Genomic DNA, 18,011 nt, shown 5'->3' on the forward strand with positions numbered 1-18,011 from the left:
CTGGGTTATTTCTGTGAACCCATTCATTGAGTTATACACAGTTGGGTTATATACAGTCTATGGTTAAAATCCATCAGTCCAAAAAACTTCAGTTAACCCAGCACCTGGGTTGTTTATGCTTTGAATGTCAACACATCAGACGTCATCATGTCGACTTTTCCCCTCAACTGTCACACACAAATGCAATTGCCACGCATGCCATGCCACATAAATAATGAAACATCCACAAAGGCCGCAGGCTTTTGTTAATTTTTTAGCCAGCCAGCTTGTTGATTTGCTAGCCTGGCCGCTAGCGAGCTAACTATCCTGCTTATTTCCTTGCCAGCCCGGTACTTTGCCGGTTCAATGCTGGTGCACGAGAGCTAAGTAACAGGCTAGTTCACTGGTATATGCTTTGCTAGACAGCTATTAAAAACGTGCACTGCACAGTGAGAACGAAAAGTGTCCCGCTGGAGCTGAAATTTGAAAAGGGATATATCATGAAAAATTCACTTTTTTTAGCCCTTAAGTACATGTTTTTGTGCACTATTAGTGTTTATCAATGCAGAAAATTTAAATACATTCTCTCCTGATGCTGTGTGTATAAGTTAAACTTGCTGTTAGTCTCAAAACATAGCAGCTAGCATGATAATCATGTTCATACCTCATCACTTTCAGTAAGACATGACCATCTGACCGCAAGCCACCATGCAAAATACCAAGATCCTTATCTAGAAGCATCTGAATGGAATCCAGTCATCATAATTTGATCATTCACACTTATTTATTTATTTTTTTAAAATTCAATAACACTTTTTTTCAGAAACAAATTTTGGGACAGTGAAATCCTAATTTTGCTGCTATAAATCAGCTCTCTTGGGCATGTTAATAACAGTCAAAATTTTGGCTTTGCTTGATATGTTTTAAGGTATTTGAAGCTAATTTGTCTGAAAAAGTTTACACACATCCACATGACAGCAAATCTCAAAACATCCTACTGTATTAACTGAGCTTTTTATATTTAAAGTATCACCTAATATCCTTTGCAAAACGGAGCTTATAAACAGTAGGATTCTCCCACAGGTGCTGCATTTCATAACATTGCCTTCTTAAAGGAGACCAAACACAAAAGAATAGACTTAATCAATAATAATAGAGAATAGAGAATAGAGTTTATCAAGCCTATACATATGTGACAGATTAAAATGTGACATTGTGTTAACCACCACTTGCCAGCTGGTTATTGTGTTACTTCAATGTTTCTCTCTGTGGAAGTGTTTTCCCAAACTCTGTCAGCTCAAAGTGGCTCACAAGTTGTAATGAGACTGTCTAAAAGGGATTAGTACCAACTTTCCATAGCTTAAATGCAGACAAGAAAAAGTGTTTGAGAATAGAATTCCCAGTGTAAGTGGTTGGTTAATCTTTACTTGTCCACTTTTACATTCAGCATCTCAGCTTTATGTCAGCTTAATGGCACAATATGTCTCCTTTAAATTTATGTACAAGCCCTGTAGCAATGTGGAGAAACAAGAAACAGCAAAACATAAATGTGATTGTGACATTCACTGTTCAGGACATGGTGTGTTCATGCAAAGCAGCATGAAAAATTACAAAGTCAATGCAGCTATAGCCACACGTTTTGCATGAGCACTTACAGAAAAAAAGATAAAGTAGGAATATATTTCTATCCCCAGTCAGGACTTATATATCCACTACAGCTCATAACTACACCTCAAGGTAACTATGTATTAGGAGTCTGTACTGGGTACAAAAGAAAGAAAGGTTTTATTACTCATAGATTTTAATGCTTCACAGTTGGCTGTAGCTCAGGCAGAAGAGCATTTATCTATCAGTCAGGGCCCAGGTTTCCTCAGACCATATGTTCAAGAGCCCTTGGGCAAAAACCCACTTGATCTCCATCATGTTCATTGGCATGTAAATATGTATGTGATAGAGACAAAGAATGACTTCTTTTGTTCTATGGTGGGACACAGGCATTTTATTTTACTTTTAAATTAGGATACAAACAGCAACCTGAGGTACAATTCTGGTTTTCATAAGGTACAAACTAAAAGGGCACAAACAAGTATAGTATAGTATTCTTTACAAGTAAAGAAGAAGAGAAAATGGGTTGCCAAGTAGTGGAAAATTCCTGATCAACTTTTGGGCATTTACAACTCTGCAGCTGGGTTGGATTATTGTTGCAGAACCCATCATATACATTTTGTGACCACACACACTTGGCCAGTTGTAGGTCTTGCCTTGCTGAATCATGCTAGCAAAGGCATGCTAACACACTTTCTATATGAAACAACATGATTCTGATTCAAACAAATCCCCCACTGACTCTAATCAACAACTATATAGTGATGTGAGGTATTTGGGGAAAGTAAATTTGTTTAGGAGCTTAATCAGAAACAGACACATTTACACAGCTTGCATACAGTGAGAAATTAATTATACATTTCTTTTTCTCACAGCTGTTTCACAATACATATGTCGTGGTTGGCTGCTGTAAACATTATTCTACAGACAACAAGAGATCGTTCTTAAACTACTGAAAATACACAGAAGCAGAAAGATGTGATAAGTGGCTAACGGCGATCAAACATGTAATGCTGATGGTACACCTTAGAGTCCTTAGAAATAAATATTAGAAAATTTGTTTAGATCATTTTGTGACTGGTGAGTAAAATATTTTGTATATTGTTGTTTAAAACATATGGTTGTTTTTATATAGATCCAACTATACCACAAAATGCCTGGTTACAGTAACAATAACAAACACCTGTTGGTGGTTTTTGTGAAGTTCTCACGGCAGATGGACATAAGGGCATTCGATCAGTCCTACAAGCTTTGCCTCATATCTTTTTCTAGCCTTGACACAGAGTAGTGATGGGCACGTTAACGCGTTAATCGCTTAACTCCTGGTAGCGGAGGCTGCAGGTGAAGCCAGTACTGTCAAGCTAAGAATGCAGATTTACAGAATTTATAGGCCAAAAATCTGAATAATGAAGCACTGAAGGTGCACGGATGGAAGTTATTGTGCATATTGTGAATTTTTCACAGTTTTAAATTCATCCTGCTGACCTTTTACCTTTTAGTTAGTAAATCCTGAACATGTCATCCTTCTTTCTCATAAATATTTGATTTAATAAATATATGTGAAGAAATATTTTAACTGTTGCTGTTTAAAGAGAAAACTGCTGCTAAATCTGTTTATGTGTTTAGTGCAGGGGTCTGCAGCCTTTCCAATTCAAAGAGCCATTTTTCCCTCAGCCAGCTAAATAAAACTCATTTAGAGACGCAAATGTTACAAGACTTTTCAAAAAGGCAACTTAATATTTTTTTTAATAAAGAGCCACCATAAGATATTTGTTATTTCTGAAGAATCACATTTTTATTTCTGTTTTTAGGTTTCAAAATAAATAAAAACATAAACCCTTTATAAACAGAGGATAGACAGACTTTCTTCTAAGGGATGTAGATATTTGTGGAAAATTATGTAATGTAAAAAAAAAAAAAAAAAAAAAAAAGTCCCTGGTTTCCAACCTAATGACAAGAAAGATAGATTTAAAAAAATATTTTAGCCACATATTTAGAGGCATTGTGGAAGGTGCAGAGAGACACTTGCAGCTCCAGAGTCGGAGGTTGGAGACCCCTGATGTTGTGTTTGTAAACCAATATTTAAAGGAAAGAGACATTTTGCGTGTAACAATGCAGTTACTCTGGATTATAAATTACAATGGATTGGCAGAGGTCTGCAGTCTCTGACTGCTTACCTTTGTACTCTATATGACTTTAAGACATATATATCTCCTTCAGTATGACATCTCTGTATTAATAAATTGTTGACCAAACCCAAGGAAGCAGCATGAAGCTCACTGTGTGCTGTTTGGCGTATTCTGCTGATGGTATCATGTTTGCCAGGAATAGATGTGTCATCTTATTTGTTTTTTCACCATATTTTCAGTTTGTCATGGAAGAAATGCATCTTTAAAAAAATTTCCACTTCAAACCTAATGTGCTTTGGGCTGCTGTGTTTTGGCCTTTTCAACAAGAAGACTCTCTGTAAGCAAAGTTCCTCTGCGGTGTTTTAGTCGTCCTGTCCAAACTGCTCCACTGATGTCACTCCTGCCCCCACTGACACACCCCACACCGATCGCAGGTCAGGTTGAACAAGCCTTTCCTTGTCTGCAGAAGCAAATTAACAGGAAAAGGCACATTTACAGGGAAGAGTATGGCTCTACACATTTATTCCGATTTACAGACATGTTTTGAGGCGGGCAGTGTTTACACAGCCAGGGATTGCTGAAAGCTGTTGACTCTCTCATGTCTCACAGATTTAGTTTAATCTTATATCAGCCCCTAACACAACCCCACCCTTGCTCTTTTCTATGACAAGTGATTACACCCATTATTGAGCAACCTGCATCGTTATCACTTGATGTTTAAGAGAGGCTGAGGAACTGAGACAAGGACTATGGATGAAACACAAAGCAGCATCATAGACTTTTAAACTGGCAGCTGCCTCTGTTTCTTCTTTGCTTTAGTGGGATGATATGAAACCGGTGATAGAAGATTTTTGGAATAAGAGAAATGGGGAGTTCATAAAACTGTTGTGCCGTTTCATATCTGTCTATAGGAGGAGATAACTCTACAATGACACAATAAATATAGCTGGAGCAACTAAAATCTTCCTTGTAAGTCAGAATGTTTCATAACATTCTCATTAGCTAAATATCCAGCCTGAAGAGTTGGAGGCTTGACACCCCCCGTTCTCTGCGTTTCATCCTCTTAAAAAGCTTTCTGTCTGAGTTCCCTCTTTCTATATCCCCGAGGCTCCTTTCTGCACATTTCTTCTCATCTTGACACTGAACATTTCACAATGTTCTCACTCCAACAGGCCGCATACAGGGAGGGACCCAACATGAGGGGCACAGGCCAAAGTTCTGTGTGTAGAAGACTGTAAAGCTGAGCGGAGGAGAGGATGGGATTGTGGGCAGTCTAAACACTGTATTGCTCTGTGGCTGTATCCCAAAATGTTTTTCTCAGTGTGTGTGGGCGACAGACCGTCCTGAATTACAGCAGACCACACACACCATGAGGTAGCACCTCGGCTTCCGTGTTTATTTTAGCAAGTGAACAAACATCGTTCAAGGTGAAATGTGGAGATCGGGAGGATGGAGGCAGAAGGCCAAGTTCAAAATGTTGCCTTTAATATCACTGTGTACGAGCAATTACAAGACACTTTATACTCACTGTAAACAACATGCCTTCTTTGGTATACATATTTTTGTTGTCATTTTAGAAGGTAATAATATGTTTGATTTAGTTTTAAACATTAAACTATAAAGTTTGTATAGTTGTTTATATGGTAATAACATAAAGCTGTATTATTATGCAAATATAATGAAGTAATCCATCCTCTTTCAGTAATTCTCAATTACTCAATCAGTCTTGTGTTTATTTCTGAGGTTTGAGTTCTTTTTTTGAGTTATGTACTTTGTTGAGCATGCTGTGGCAGCACGTTTTGCTGTTTTCAAATAAAGTCTTGATTTTTGTCTTTCTGCCTGTTTGCCTGAATTGCTTTCAACCTGGAATTACGACAACAAGTGGCCCAAGAGCTGAGTTTCCAGTCCAAGCATCATTTCGGCAGATTTAACACAGAATAGCATGTCAGTGTCATGTTCTGCTTTACATACACTGAAAAAGTGTTTGTTTATTAAGGTTAAAATGAATAATATTTACCTGAAACTATGATCTTTTCCTGAACCTAACAATGCAGTGTAAATTTTGGTAAATTTTACCAAATAACAACAAAAAAAGTGAAAACAATACGACCTTCTCTCTTTTGCTTTTACATAATTTGTTCCCTGTGTCACCAAACGCTGGTTAAGTGAAGTTATTGGATAAACTCAACCTGGATGTAACAAAAGATGTTTTCACATATGCCTTTCAAGCCAGGACTGATGTGCATTCTTTCCGCATTTTCACACACTAAGTTATCCTTATGCTGTTATCACTTAGCTGACCCCATAATGCCAGTTTAATGTGTGTAAGCACACACTGATATGAAGTTGAGTCACCTCTACTTTGCATTTAAGAATTACCAAGGCAAAAGAGATGGGTCAATGAAAACACATTTTTAAATGATTATTTTATGACACAATATGCAAAAGGACCTAAAATTTTGCTGTAATATATTTTGTTTATATGTAACCAAGGCAACCAGCAAACGATGTCTATGGGGACAACATTTACTTTAAAAAAATAAAGTTATTTAACTCTTACTAAAATCTTTTTCTAAACCTAACCAAATGTTACTGACTAAACACAACCAGGAAGTGAACTTCCATCTACCTCCTTGTGAAAATTTTGTGGTTTCTTAGAAAAAATATTTGGGAACGACATCTGTGATGTGGAAACATTCATGTGTCCCTCCTGTTGCTTGTAGTTGTGAAACTTTACAGGATCATTTTATATTTTCTTTAGGGTAAAAACAATAAAAAGTAACCTATTTATTCATATCAACTAGAGGAATTATTTACTCATGTTATGTATATCTCCTCAGACATGATGTCCATGTAAAAGCACAGCCGACTGAGTAATTGTCTGGAGGGTGGAAGCAGACTATGGGAAGATGTATAAGTAACTGTAACTACGTAACACTTTATCATTATACACTACTGCAATGCGTTAACATATCAGACTGGTGTCAGTCTGAGAATATCCAAGGGGATTTTTTTTCTTCTAAAGACAAACTTGTCTACAATTTAGGAATATCTGACCACATCTAGCATATGCTGGTGTGTTGATGTCTAGCTTACATCCTTGGAAAGAGAGCAAGTGATGCATCATGGGGTAAAAAGTGAGTCTTTCCAATGGAATTTCACAGTGCCACAGGCTGCCCTCTTGTAATCAACTCGTGGCTGTCCATTTTCACCACCCTGCATCCTCCTGCATCTACAACCACTTCACTGTTACATCCATGAGAACTGGCAGGCTTCCCTCATGTCATAGAGGAGTGAGGGAGTTGTATACCAGCTAGAGTCAAGCTGAGGCCAGCTACAGGCCTGAACTTGAGTCACAAACTAGAGTCACTGTAAATCTCATGTTGTACTGGTGCAGATCTGTAGATAGGCTGAAGGACATGGTGTACTGTGCAGTACAGTGTCCTTAGTAGATCTTTGATTTATTCTTTGCCCCCTGGCAGAGTCTGTTCCTCATTAGAAGTGGGATTTGGCTTTCTGGAAACATGTTCCACCATGTTGGAATTTTGAGAATGTACACAGCAGTGGTTATGTAATTTTCATTTTAAGGTTTAATGTGAGTAAACTGATGTTTGGACACAGTTATTGGGCAACAACTGAGAGGTTACATTTTTCAGTGGTGCATCTCGCTGGTCACAAGGGGAGAAGGAAACATTCCCACTATTTCTGTGAAATACCCAATAAAAAACAGTTATGTTTTGAAACCTGGAGGCTATTAACTGCTCAGTGGAAACAGGGCTTCAGATGGTTATTGCATGACAACTCTGGGAGTGAGAGTGACCTCAGTTGAAACCCATTGTAGTTATGTTACGTCCAATCTGATCAAATGATTGCTTCCTGTTTGTCTTCATACCTTCTTACATGTCCACTGGGAATCCAAGTGTCGCTTGAGTTCAGTTTACAAAACCTTATCTGTTTGATCAGGAAATAACATTCCAGACTTGAAGCAGAAAAAAAAACATTTAACATGCACATTCAATTTACTTGTTTGCAATAAAAAGACAGAATGAAAGTTTCAGCAGAGGAGAAAATTCACTGACATAATGTTTTGCTTTTGATTGATAATGCCAATAATAATAACAAACATTTGTGATCAGTGGGAGTTTTCTGCAGCACTGTGCATAATCAAACAGTGTGTTTGTTGGCTACTTTTCACCAGCCTTAGACAGAAGTATGAGTGCGTTCTTTTCCACCAGCAGCACTGTGCTTTGTAACATCTGGTGAGATTATCACTGCAGACTCAGTTCATGAAAGATGTTGGAGGTTTCCAGCTGCTGATTTAGAAATACTTTGATTGAAATGATTATATCTATAGTTCTTATAAGAAACATTCTCCATGATTTCTCAGCCATTGAATATGCTCACTTTAGCTGGAGTCTTCTGTACCCCTTAATAAAAGTGTACGATTGGTTCCAAAACAGTGTTGAGCACAGACAGGCAGAAGATTTTAGCCAGAATTTTAAAGATACCCAGACACCGCCTGTTGTATTTATCAGTTCAACAGACTTCAATGACAATATCATTCTTTTCAACAGTGAATGTAGCATGCCACGCAAATCTAATTATTCCTAAATTGCTCCAATTAATCAAAATTTTCTTTCTTTAAGTAAGGTAATGGATGAAGTCTTGTAGTGGATGTCATGGCTAAGTGGTTTGACAGTCTTTAAGATTTTTTTTTTTTTTTTTATTTAACCTTTATTTAACCAGGAAAGTCCCATTGAGACTCGAAAGGTCTCTTTTTCAAGGGAGTCCTGGCCAAGAGGCTCCAACACACACATTTCATACAATTTCATACATTTCATACAGTGCAGAAACCTGGTTAAAAACAGCGACATACCATTGACTGCATTTCTAGGTCATCAAGAAAAGAATTAAAATGAGGCATTGACACAAGTGTTTGAATTTTAAGAGCTCTCTGTAAAAAATTCCAATCTGTTGGTGCACAATATTGGAAAGACATTTTTCCCGTCTTTGTTCTAACACTAGGAACAGTTAGTGTGTAGACCTCCTGAGAGCGCAGATGATAATGACCTTCAGTCCTGTGAAGATACACGCTCAAATAAGAAGGAAGGAGACCAATAAGTCCTTTGTAGATAAACCTGTACCAGTGTGTGAGGCCCCGAGTCGCTAAAGCAGGCCAACCAACACGAGAGTATAGTTCACAATGGTGGGTTCGTGCGCTACAATTTGTTATGAAGCGCAAAGAGGCGTGGAACACTGAATCCAAGGAGCGTAAAGCTTGCGCTGTAGCCTGCATATACAACAGGTCCCCGTAGACCTGATGATGATTCTAAAGCGTGATTTAAGTCTCCATGTTAGGTCAAAACAAATCCTAAAATGAGTTGTTTATCAATGCTGCGGTCTGATACAACTAGAACCGAGGTAGTTCTGAAAACTAATACCTATCTAAATAGTTTTGCTCATATTGAACTCTCCTGTGAGAATAATGCTATCTGATTTTATGTGCCGCTGTTTAAGGTCCAACAAAGACACTTGTACAGTTGACACAGACCTCCAGCAGGTGTTTTTATGGTCTAATTGCAGAGCAATCAAGGTGCCACACTTTATGGGAGCAAACACTTAACAGTGCAGGCTGGGTTTCCATTTAAATTTAAATGCTCATTTGAAAATGATAAACATTTAATGGGTTCTCTTTCTTTTTTTTTTTTTCTTGTTTTTTTTTTTTTTTTTTTGTATATTACAATCACTAGTGATCCACCACTATTCCCTGATGATACTACATTGTTTGGTGTATTCACTGCAGACCAGTCATGGCATTGTGTCAAATTCACACAATTTTGTTGCTCATCAAAAGCTGGTTCAGATTTGCTTCACTGGTAAATGGAAACTCGGCTGCCTTCATCAACATTAAAGCATAAATCAAGCTTAACTCTACTATCAAGAACATTTAATGATATATAGACTTATTTTTCTACATGCAGTTTACAGGAGAACAGCTTTTAGTTTGCAGATGGGAGCGTTAAAAAAACAAAAAAAAAAAAAACAAATGCATTCATTCACTAGTACTGGTTTATTTTTCAGTATAAGTGGATAATAAATCTTTAACATTATAAAAATGACAGCTTATTATTTGTTGAAATTAAATGTAACAGGTTTATTAGGCTGGAAGTGGCTGTTTAAGAGCTATATATAGTCATGGTCACACATTTTTAATTTAGTGTTATCTTTTAGGTATACTCTTTTGTATAGTGTCCCCCCCCCCCCCTTTTTTTCGTAGCTATGGTGATTTTTAGTTGATAAATTGCCAACTTCTTACAAATAATTAACTAAAGTCAAGTGCTGTTTTGACTTCCCGAACACAGGGGTGGTATGGACATTTTCCATGAAAAGTAAGAAAGGCTGAAAGTACTTGTGGAGAAGTTAATTGTGCAACCTCTGAGCACAGTCAACTGTACAACTGACAGTTAAACTTTTACATTACTTTGATCATGAAAAGGACTTTTGATGTTAAATTGGAGTCCTGTTCTTCTGGCTTCATCTCCCTAAATATGATTATTCTTATTATTGTGGATCTTTTTGCTAAGGCTAGTCATGAGAATGGAGCTCCTACACTAAATTATGCCGTATGCTACTGTTATCCTCAACTATCTGCACCCATTAATATCAGGAAAACTGGCATTCTCTTTTTTTTGAGCACGAAAAGCCACAGTGCCATCTATGCCATTTGCTTTTTCCGCACATATATTGGAGTCCTCAAATTCCCTGGAGATGTTCTGGGATGGTGGCATATATTAAAGCAAATGGCCACAAAATTCGCTCTAGACTTCTTTAATGGGATTTTCAGCCTACTTCTTTTTCAGGAGATTTTCTCCCAGAGAAACAAAAACACACTATTTATATTATTAGGTGTTTCAAACATTTTTTTTTCTTTTTAACTCACAGAAAACATCAGGTGAAGCTCCTTGATGATTGTTCTGCTAATATCAATTCTAGATGTGCACAAAATAGAGGGGGTAGAAAGCAGCACCGCTATGTTTCCCTGTTGCCTAAAGTTCTGGAGATTTCACTTGTAGATTTTCCACACAGCATCCAAGAAGTCAGATGGATAGTTATGTTTTTCCATACCACCTCTCCTGAGCACCTCAAGAACATTTCAGGACTCCACTGCATGTATGGATAAAGGCTCCAACATGAATGGGTACTACATATTCTCCCAAACACCTACAATGTTCATGTTTGAAAATGACTGTTATTGCATACTATAGCATATTATATTTCTAAACCCCTTCCTTATTCCCTGCACTCCCCAACCTGCTGTAACCAAAATAAAGCTGACACTGTAGTTTAAAAGTTAAAAAGCTGACCGTGACAACCTGTCCAAACCTGTTGATTAAAGGCAAAAACAGTGCAGGTATTTTAACCTGACATCTCTGCAGTTACTCTGTCTAACTTAATGAAGTCCAATGACCTTCGAACATTCCTCTCTTCCTTTGTTCAACTTCATAAAGTTGACCCTACAATTTATGTAACAATGCATGCCACACACATCATCATACTTAACTCAGACGTAGAAATTAACTCAGAGAGGATTGTAGGGAGGTCTGTAATAATAGCTTGCACCTCAGAACCTTTTGAATGTGTGAGAGGCAGAAAGAGCTGCTGTGGGGGCAGCATGAATGCCAGGGATACCTCAGCCTTTATTGTATTCAGAACCAGTGAGCGTGTACAGACGTTTTGAGACACCAAGCGTGTGCAATGAAACCGAGCATGTGTCAACAGCCATAACCGAGGCGCAAAGAGGCCACAAAAGAGCTGATCATGTGAAAGGACCGGCTTTTGATGGACTGAAGACAAATTATTTGTGACATCAATATAAAAATCAGTAAATAGGATGGTGATTTCACAGTTTTGACAAATCCCATGCCATTCATTATTTATCAAAGGTTATGATCTAGTGTTGTCTGTAAACATCCAATATTCTGGATTAAAGGTTGAGTTAATGAAAATCCACAAATGTTCTGAGTCATTGGAGCCAAAAGAATACCTCAGTGTAAGATCAACTTTCCAGTGTAGTCTTACCAGCATTTAGCAAGAGTCCATCCATGTCCCCAGGTTATGTTCATCTAGTTAAATTATATTGATCAGTGTAGGAAAGCATCTCATTTTCTTTGTTGTGAAAGATATTCACTGAACAAATAATTATTAACTTCATCTCTTCCTTGTTTTAGGAATTATTAGCAAATATTATGTAATACTGAAATCCTAAACTAAAGAGAACAGTAAGATTAACGTTGCTTCTTATTAAGTGTTTGCAATAAAAAAAAAGTTATGCAATTTAAAATTTTATGCTAGCCCATATATCCCCATCTCAGCATCAGTTTAACTCAAGACTTTCACACTTTTGCCTCAAGTGCTAAACAGAGATGGAAAATTTGACCCCTTGTTTGTGGTTGGTTTGGAATTTTGTTGGGCTGATATTATAGCTGTTAATCTAGACAATGACCAAAAATATGGGTTGCTTGTTACACCAAATAGTGTTGTTGGTGAAACATACAAAATCAGTCTGTATGGACTGTTAACATTTTGTGTGAGAAAATGTACTCATTAATTGGATAACAGGAAAGGCTCCATCTATAGCTCAGTGGCACAGGGCAGTTCTGCCATTGAGCATTGTCTGTTAAACTCTAAAGATCATATGTTCTACAGAACATGGGAGGCTTTTTTGTTCTAAACTGGTCTACATGTCTTGTCCATTTTTACAATGGGATTCATATTGTTTCGATTGTTTTTCCGCTAGCCTAACCATAATTTCTCATTTTTATATCAATGTAAACTTAGCCAATTGTTGTGTTTTGTGTTGTGGCTTCAGAAGGGCCCAACCGATTATCTGCTAGCAAATTAAATTGGCCGATATTAGCCTTTTTCAAAATGGCCAATATTGGCCGTTGTTTTACCGAATGAACGCTGATTTATTCTTAATTTCTCATAAAACAGTAAATACTGTTAAGTGTGGGAGTCATGCAGAATAATGTCATTGCAGTGTTTGTCCACTAGAAAGCGCACTGATTTTATTCAATCCCACAATCATCCCCTGTCTTTTCAACAGGAGTAGCTACAGCCAGGTTACATTACAGTAGTGGGCTGAGTGGAGGTTGCCGATAGGTAAGTTTATAATAATGTGAAATTAATGACTCAGCACGTCTCCAGTTTCAGTTTAACTCTGTTTGCCATGTGTAATGACGAATGACGCATGCTTTGTTGTGTCGGTCAGCTTTTTATTTATGCTGCATTGCTAAAGTTGGGCTAAAATTAGCTTAAGGCGCTCCCCGTCTATGTTAGCAATAACAACGCTGTGGTTATCCCAACCTAGCATAGTATTAGCTAAGTAGCTAGTGACTGCATAAAATAAGCGTACAAAACATCTGAGAGTACAGAACGACCGTTCATCACTCCGTCAGCTGCAGGTTGAGGTGTATTTTAGGAGGAGAGATTTGAATGCAGAACGGAGGAGATTTATTCACTGCAGCACCAAAAACCTAACATTATTAATATTATAGTCTGTCTTCAGCCACTGTCATGATGTCATGTCTCCCTTAGTTTTACTTTGTCAGAAAATACTAATGTGACCGGCTGTAACAGCGACTCTCTATGTGTTACAGTAAGTACCAGACCTTTTGTGACCATTATAAAATACAACTCTATCAAAGACAACATCTTTTTGACATTTGAGAAAAGCATATCTGGTTTTTATTGTGGTTCATATATGATATGCCATTATATATTTCATGGCAAAGAAAATATTGTAGTAAAGAAAATGTAATTTAACATTAAAGGGCATCAGAAGGCTCCAAAAATAATGTTTTGCCAACTTAACTCATGTTGGTTATATAAGGCATACACCTTCTATTTTTCTACCTGTACTTTGACCTACTTCTAATTTGCATCAACAAAGAGTACAAAACAGGATATATTTAATTAATTCATCATTCATTTATACAATTAATTTATAGACTTTTTTAAGGTTATATAATTTCCCAGTTATTTAATGCTTTGTTGCATGTTTTTGGAAATTCTTCTGTTGTAATGTTAAACATATAAAGAACAAAATATTGTGAAACAGTAGAATGTTATGACTGTAATTCAAATTTTTATTGGTGTAAGCGTTAAGGAACCAAAAATGAAGGTAATTTATTCATTGTATATTTTTAAAATTAAAAAAATCCATATTGGTCAGGCCCTAGTTTCAGATGCTAGTTTTAAAAAAATGTAAAAGATAAAATCAAATTAATTAAAATATATTAAAGAAAACAAATATTAAGTAATGCTAACATTTTAAGCTAGCTAGAAGAATGATGAGAACATTATTCCTGCTTAGAGTCTGCATGTTAGCATTTTGTTGCCATGTCAGCTTTAGCCATGCTAGCATAGTTGTTGACTCTTAGGATGCTACATGTACCTTATTTGGTCTAGACAAAAAGAGATGGTCTTTGTTCGTGTTGAATTGAGCCAGTTTTCAAAGAGAGAAAAATTGAGCTGCTGCTGCATTTCAGAAGAGGAAGACCAGGTTTATTTAATCGTCTGGAACAGACTTCCACTTATCTTAGCAGCCTTTTACTAAGTGGGCTTTCCAAGTTCTGCAGAAAGTCTTGTCCTTTTGGCAGTGGTACCGGTATTTCTACAATGTAAGTTCAATAGCTTTGAATACTGTCCTTGAAATTAGAGCTGCTGGTAGTTGTGCCATAATGATATTATTATTTCAGTAACACTCTAGGCTCCAACCTCTATTCATTCAGATGGTGCCAGGCGACCCGCCACCACCCCAATCCAGATGCATGTCTATCTCTAAATCGATCAATACCAAGTTTAAAGTGATACAGATCTTGCAGGTGGTGACAAATGGGTAAATGTTGTTGTGTAAAGCTTTTTGTATAAAGTTCAGAGTGAAGTCAACTAGAACAAACACATACAAAAACGAACACAAGAACCTTTGTCTGGACCTTGATGCCGGCTTTCAGATGTGAAATTCATCATTAGTTTTGATAATGCACATATTCGTATCACTTTTAAATTTGGAGTCCAAGCAGATTTCCAGCTGTTTACCTTCATATAGAGGGCAGAGACTGACCTACTTGAATAAACTTTTTTAGTGCTCTTCCTTACTATGATCATATGGGAGGCTACAACACACTAAATCACTGTGAACGATGATGGTAGCACACAGCTCTTTTGGCATAAATGTTTTAGACATCACTTAAGTTAAAAGGATTTGGGGGAGTAAATGCCTCTGGAAAATTACAGAGCTGCTAAGATTAGATGGAAGTAATTGATGCTGTTTGGCTTAAATAACAGAGTTTATTGATAAAGTGTTCTTTAATATGCAGTGTTTTATGGAGTAGATTTTTAATCTAGCTGCAAGTAGATATGTTTGAATGAAAAATGCTAGTATATGTAAGGACGTAATACAAAAGATGTGCTGTACTATAAATGGAAAAACAGTATAGTTGGAATTGGTCAGTCTATAGTAGTCTTGTCTTAGATCAGTGGTTCTCAAACATTTTGAAAACTGTCATAATCTTCATAAAAAAAGGTGATAAAGTGGTTTTTGGTGGTTCAAGGCACCTACATGCCCTAAATCAACTTCTCTCACGGAGATAATGCCAAATTCATATTTTTAATGTGACATGTGTACTAACTTTGTTGTTTATACGTTAATGTTTTGAAAAAATTAAGGTGCCAATTTTGGTTTAAATTTGACAATCCTGGTAAAAATCCCAAATTGATTTGATAAATATAGGCTATATATTTTTCGAATTTATCTGGTAACCCCCTGAAATTATCTTGCAACCACCAGATTGAGACCCACTGTCTTAGATTACCAGATCAGTGCTGAATCTACTCCTTAATACATCTGCATGTCTAACTAGTTCACTACAAAATAATAAATGATCATGTCCTAATTTTTTATTCATTTATTTGAACTATTACATATCCATCCTTCATCTTCTCTGTCATAATTAGTGGCCATCTTTCAACCTGCTATGTTTTACTGCAGCCTCCCAAACCACCTTTCCAGATAGCAGGGTCATAGAAAGAGATGCTACTGTAAAGTAATGAAGTCCAAGAAAAGCCTGTTAGAGTTCTTTTATTGTATAATGAGCAGCTATATATTTCATCCACTGCATAGCTAACCCCTCTGCCTGTGTTTGCTGGGTCATACAGAGGCTGAGGACAGAGAGACATGTCAGCCACATCTGGAAATCCTGATTCCCCCACAGGGCAGATCAAAAAAGATCATCAAAGTGATCTACATCTTTCCCATGTGGTATGTATTTGACAGGGGATGGCGGCTGGGGGTGTTAGGCTCTTGTCCCCTCTACTGTCCCACATTCTAAGCTAAATTGTGTGGACAGACACATCCGACCTGCCCCATCTGGGTCTGCTTATCTCTAACTTTGTTGAGCCAAGACAAGCCATTGATCAGAACCTTCAGCCCCTGATGGAGACAGAATTGCCTGGGCTGTGACATGAGGGCAAAACTGGGGTGTTGTACAGAGGATGGATGGTAGGAATTTCCTTATATTTCTTTGTTTAAATGTGTCGGGTTTGACAGCACGGGCATTTCAGGTCACTAAACCTTTAACTGAGGCCCTTAGTCTGTCATTCTTACACAGTAAATCAATACAGTAGGCCTTGTTGGCACGCTTGCAGGCCATTAAAGTAAAGTGAGTGTGAGTTTAGGTTAAAACGGGAGGGGGTGGGGGTCAGAGAGGGTGACAGTGTTTGAGATATAGCAGGGGTTTTCAGTGGTGAGTGTGTGTGTGTGTGTGTGTGTGTGTGTGTGTGTGTGTGTGTGTGTGTGTGTGTGTGTGTGTGTGTGTGTGTGTGTGTGTGTGTTTGTGCTTCACCAGGTGCCTGGAATGCATCTGGATAAAAAGGCAATATTTCACTCATATGGTCCTTTGTGTTGCTCAGTGCTGCACGTTTAAGTCAGCAAAGAAAGCTGAAGAATGACAAATGTTAACTTTTGGCCTCCCCATAACAATAGCCCTCTCTGTATGGCTGAAGAATTCCCCAGCAGTCTGCCATTACATTGTTTAGAATTTATATTTCCCAGTGGAGTAAGTTCGCCAACACCTTCAGATACCAAACAAAAAGGAATGTTCTGCATTTTTTTCCATCTGCCTCAAGGGATCCAAACACTCATTAGTCACTGAATTTTGCCTAATCAGCTCCACATAATTGGGTGATCAGCAGTGGTTACATCCTGGGAATGTTGGTGTTATCGTTAACGCTGATGACTGATGCCATGATTAACAGCACCATCCTGTACAGCTTACATTCTTATACCCAGAAATAGCATCCTGTATTTGACTAACTGCTTGTATTATTTCTTAAATTTACATCTACATTTACTTCCCTTCCCCTTAGCACATCATGAGAATGGAAAAAAGGCAAGCCGGGTCACCAGAGTTATATTACTGCATAGTTTTAAACAGACATAACACTGAAAAATACCTTGAATATATTTGCCAAGGGGTAATTTAACCTGTAATAAATCTGGAGTAGAGATAGTGGGAATGATTTAAAGGTATTTAGGAGGTGAGGAGTAAAATGAAATAGAATTTAGGTGAAGGAGAGAAGTGAATCTAGACAAGCAGGGCAAGTTTTTTTGTATAGCACATTTCATGTACAAGACAATTGAAAGCACTTAACATAAAACATTAAATTACAGCAGGGTGCAGGAAGCAAAACCAAGTGCATTAAAAGCAAAGTTTAAAAGAAATGAAAGAAATTAAATAAAAAGAGAAAAAAAAAACTAAAATAAAATAGATGAAATGCAATAAATGAAGTTCCAGTGTGAGAAATTAACAGTTGTTCTGATAAAAGGCAGCAAATAGAAAAGTTATAAACCCTTATTTAAAAACTGCTGAGAGTTTCAACAGACCTGCAGTTTTCTGAGTTTGTTCCACATGTGAGGAGCATAAAAGCTGAACCCTGTCTCTCGTTTAGTTCTGACTCTGGGAACAGAAAGTAGGTTTGACCCTGAGGGATCTGGTTGCTTTATAACGAACCAGAAGATCCTAAATGTATTTGGTCCTAAACCATTCAGTGTTTTGTAAACTAACAGCAGGATTTTGAAGTCAATTCTTTGAGCGACAGGAAGCCAGTGTAAAGATCTGAGGACTGGACTTATATGATCTACTTTCTTGGTCTTAGTGAGGACCCAAGCAGCAGCGTTCTGGACTAACTGCAGCTGTATGATGGAATTTTTTAGGGAGACCTGTGAGGGCAGTGTCA

Source organism: Melanotaenia boesemani, chromosome 16, assembly GCF_017639745.1.
Source record: "Melanotaenia boesemani isolate fMelBoe1 chromosome 16, fMelBoe1.pri, whole genome shotgun sequence".
NCBI classification, from domain to species: Eukaryota; Metazoa; Chordata; class Actinopteri; order Atheriniformes; family Melanotaeniidae; genus Melanotaenia; species Melanotaenia boesemani.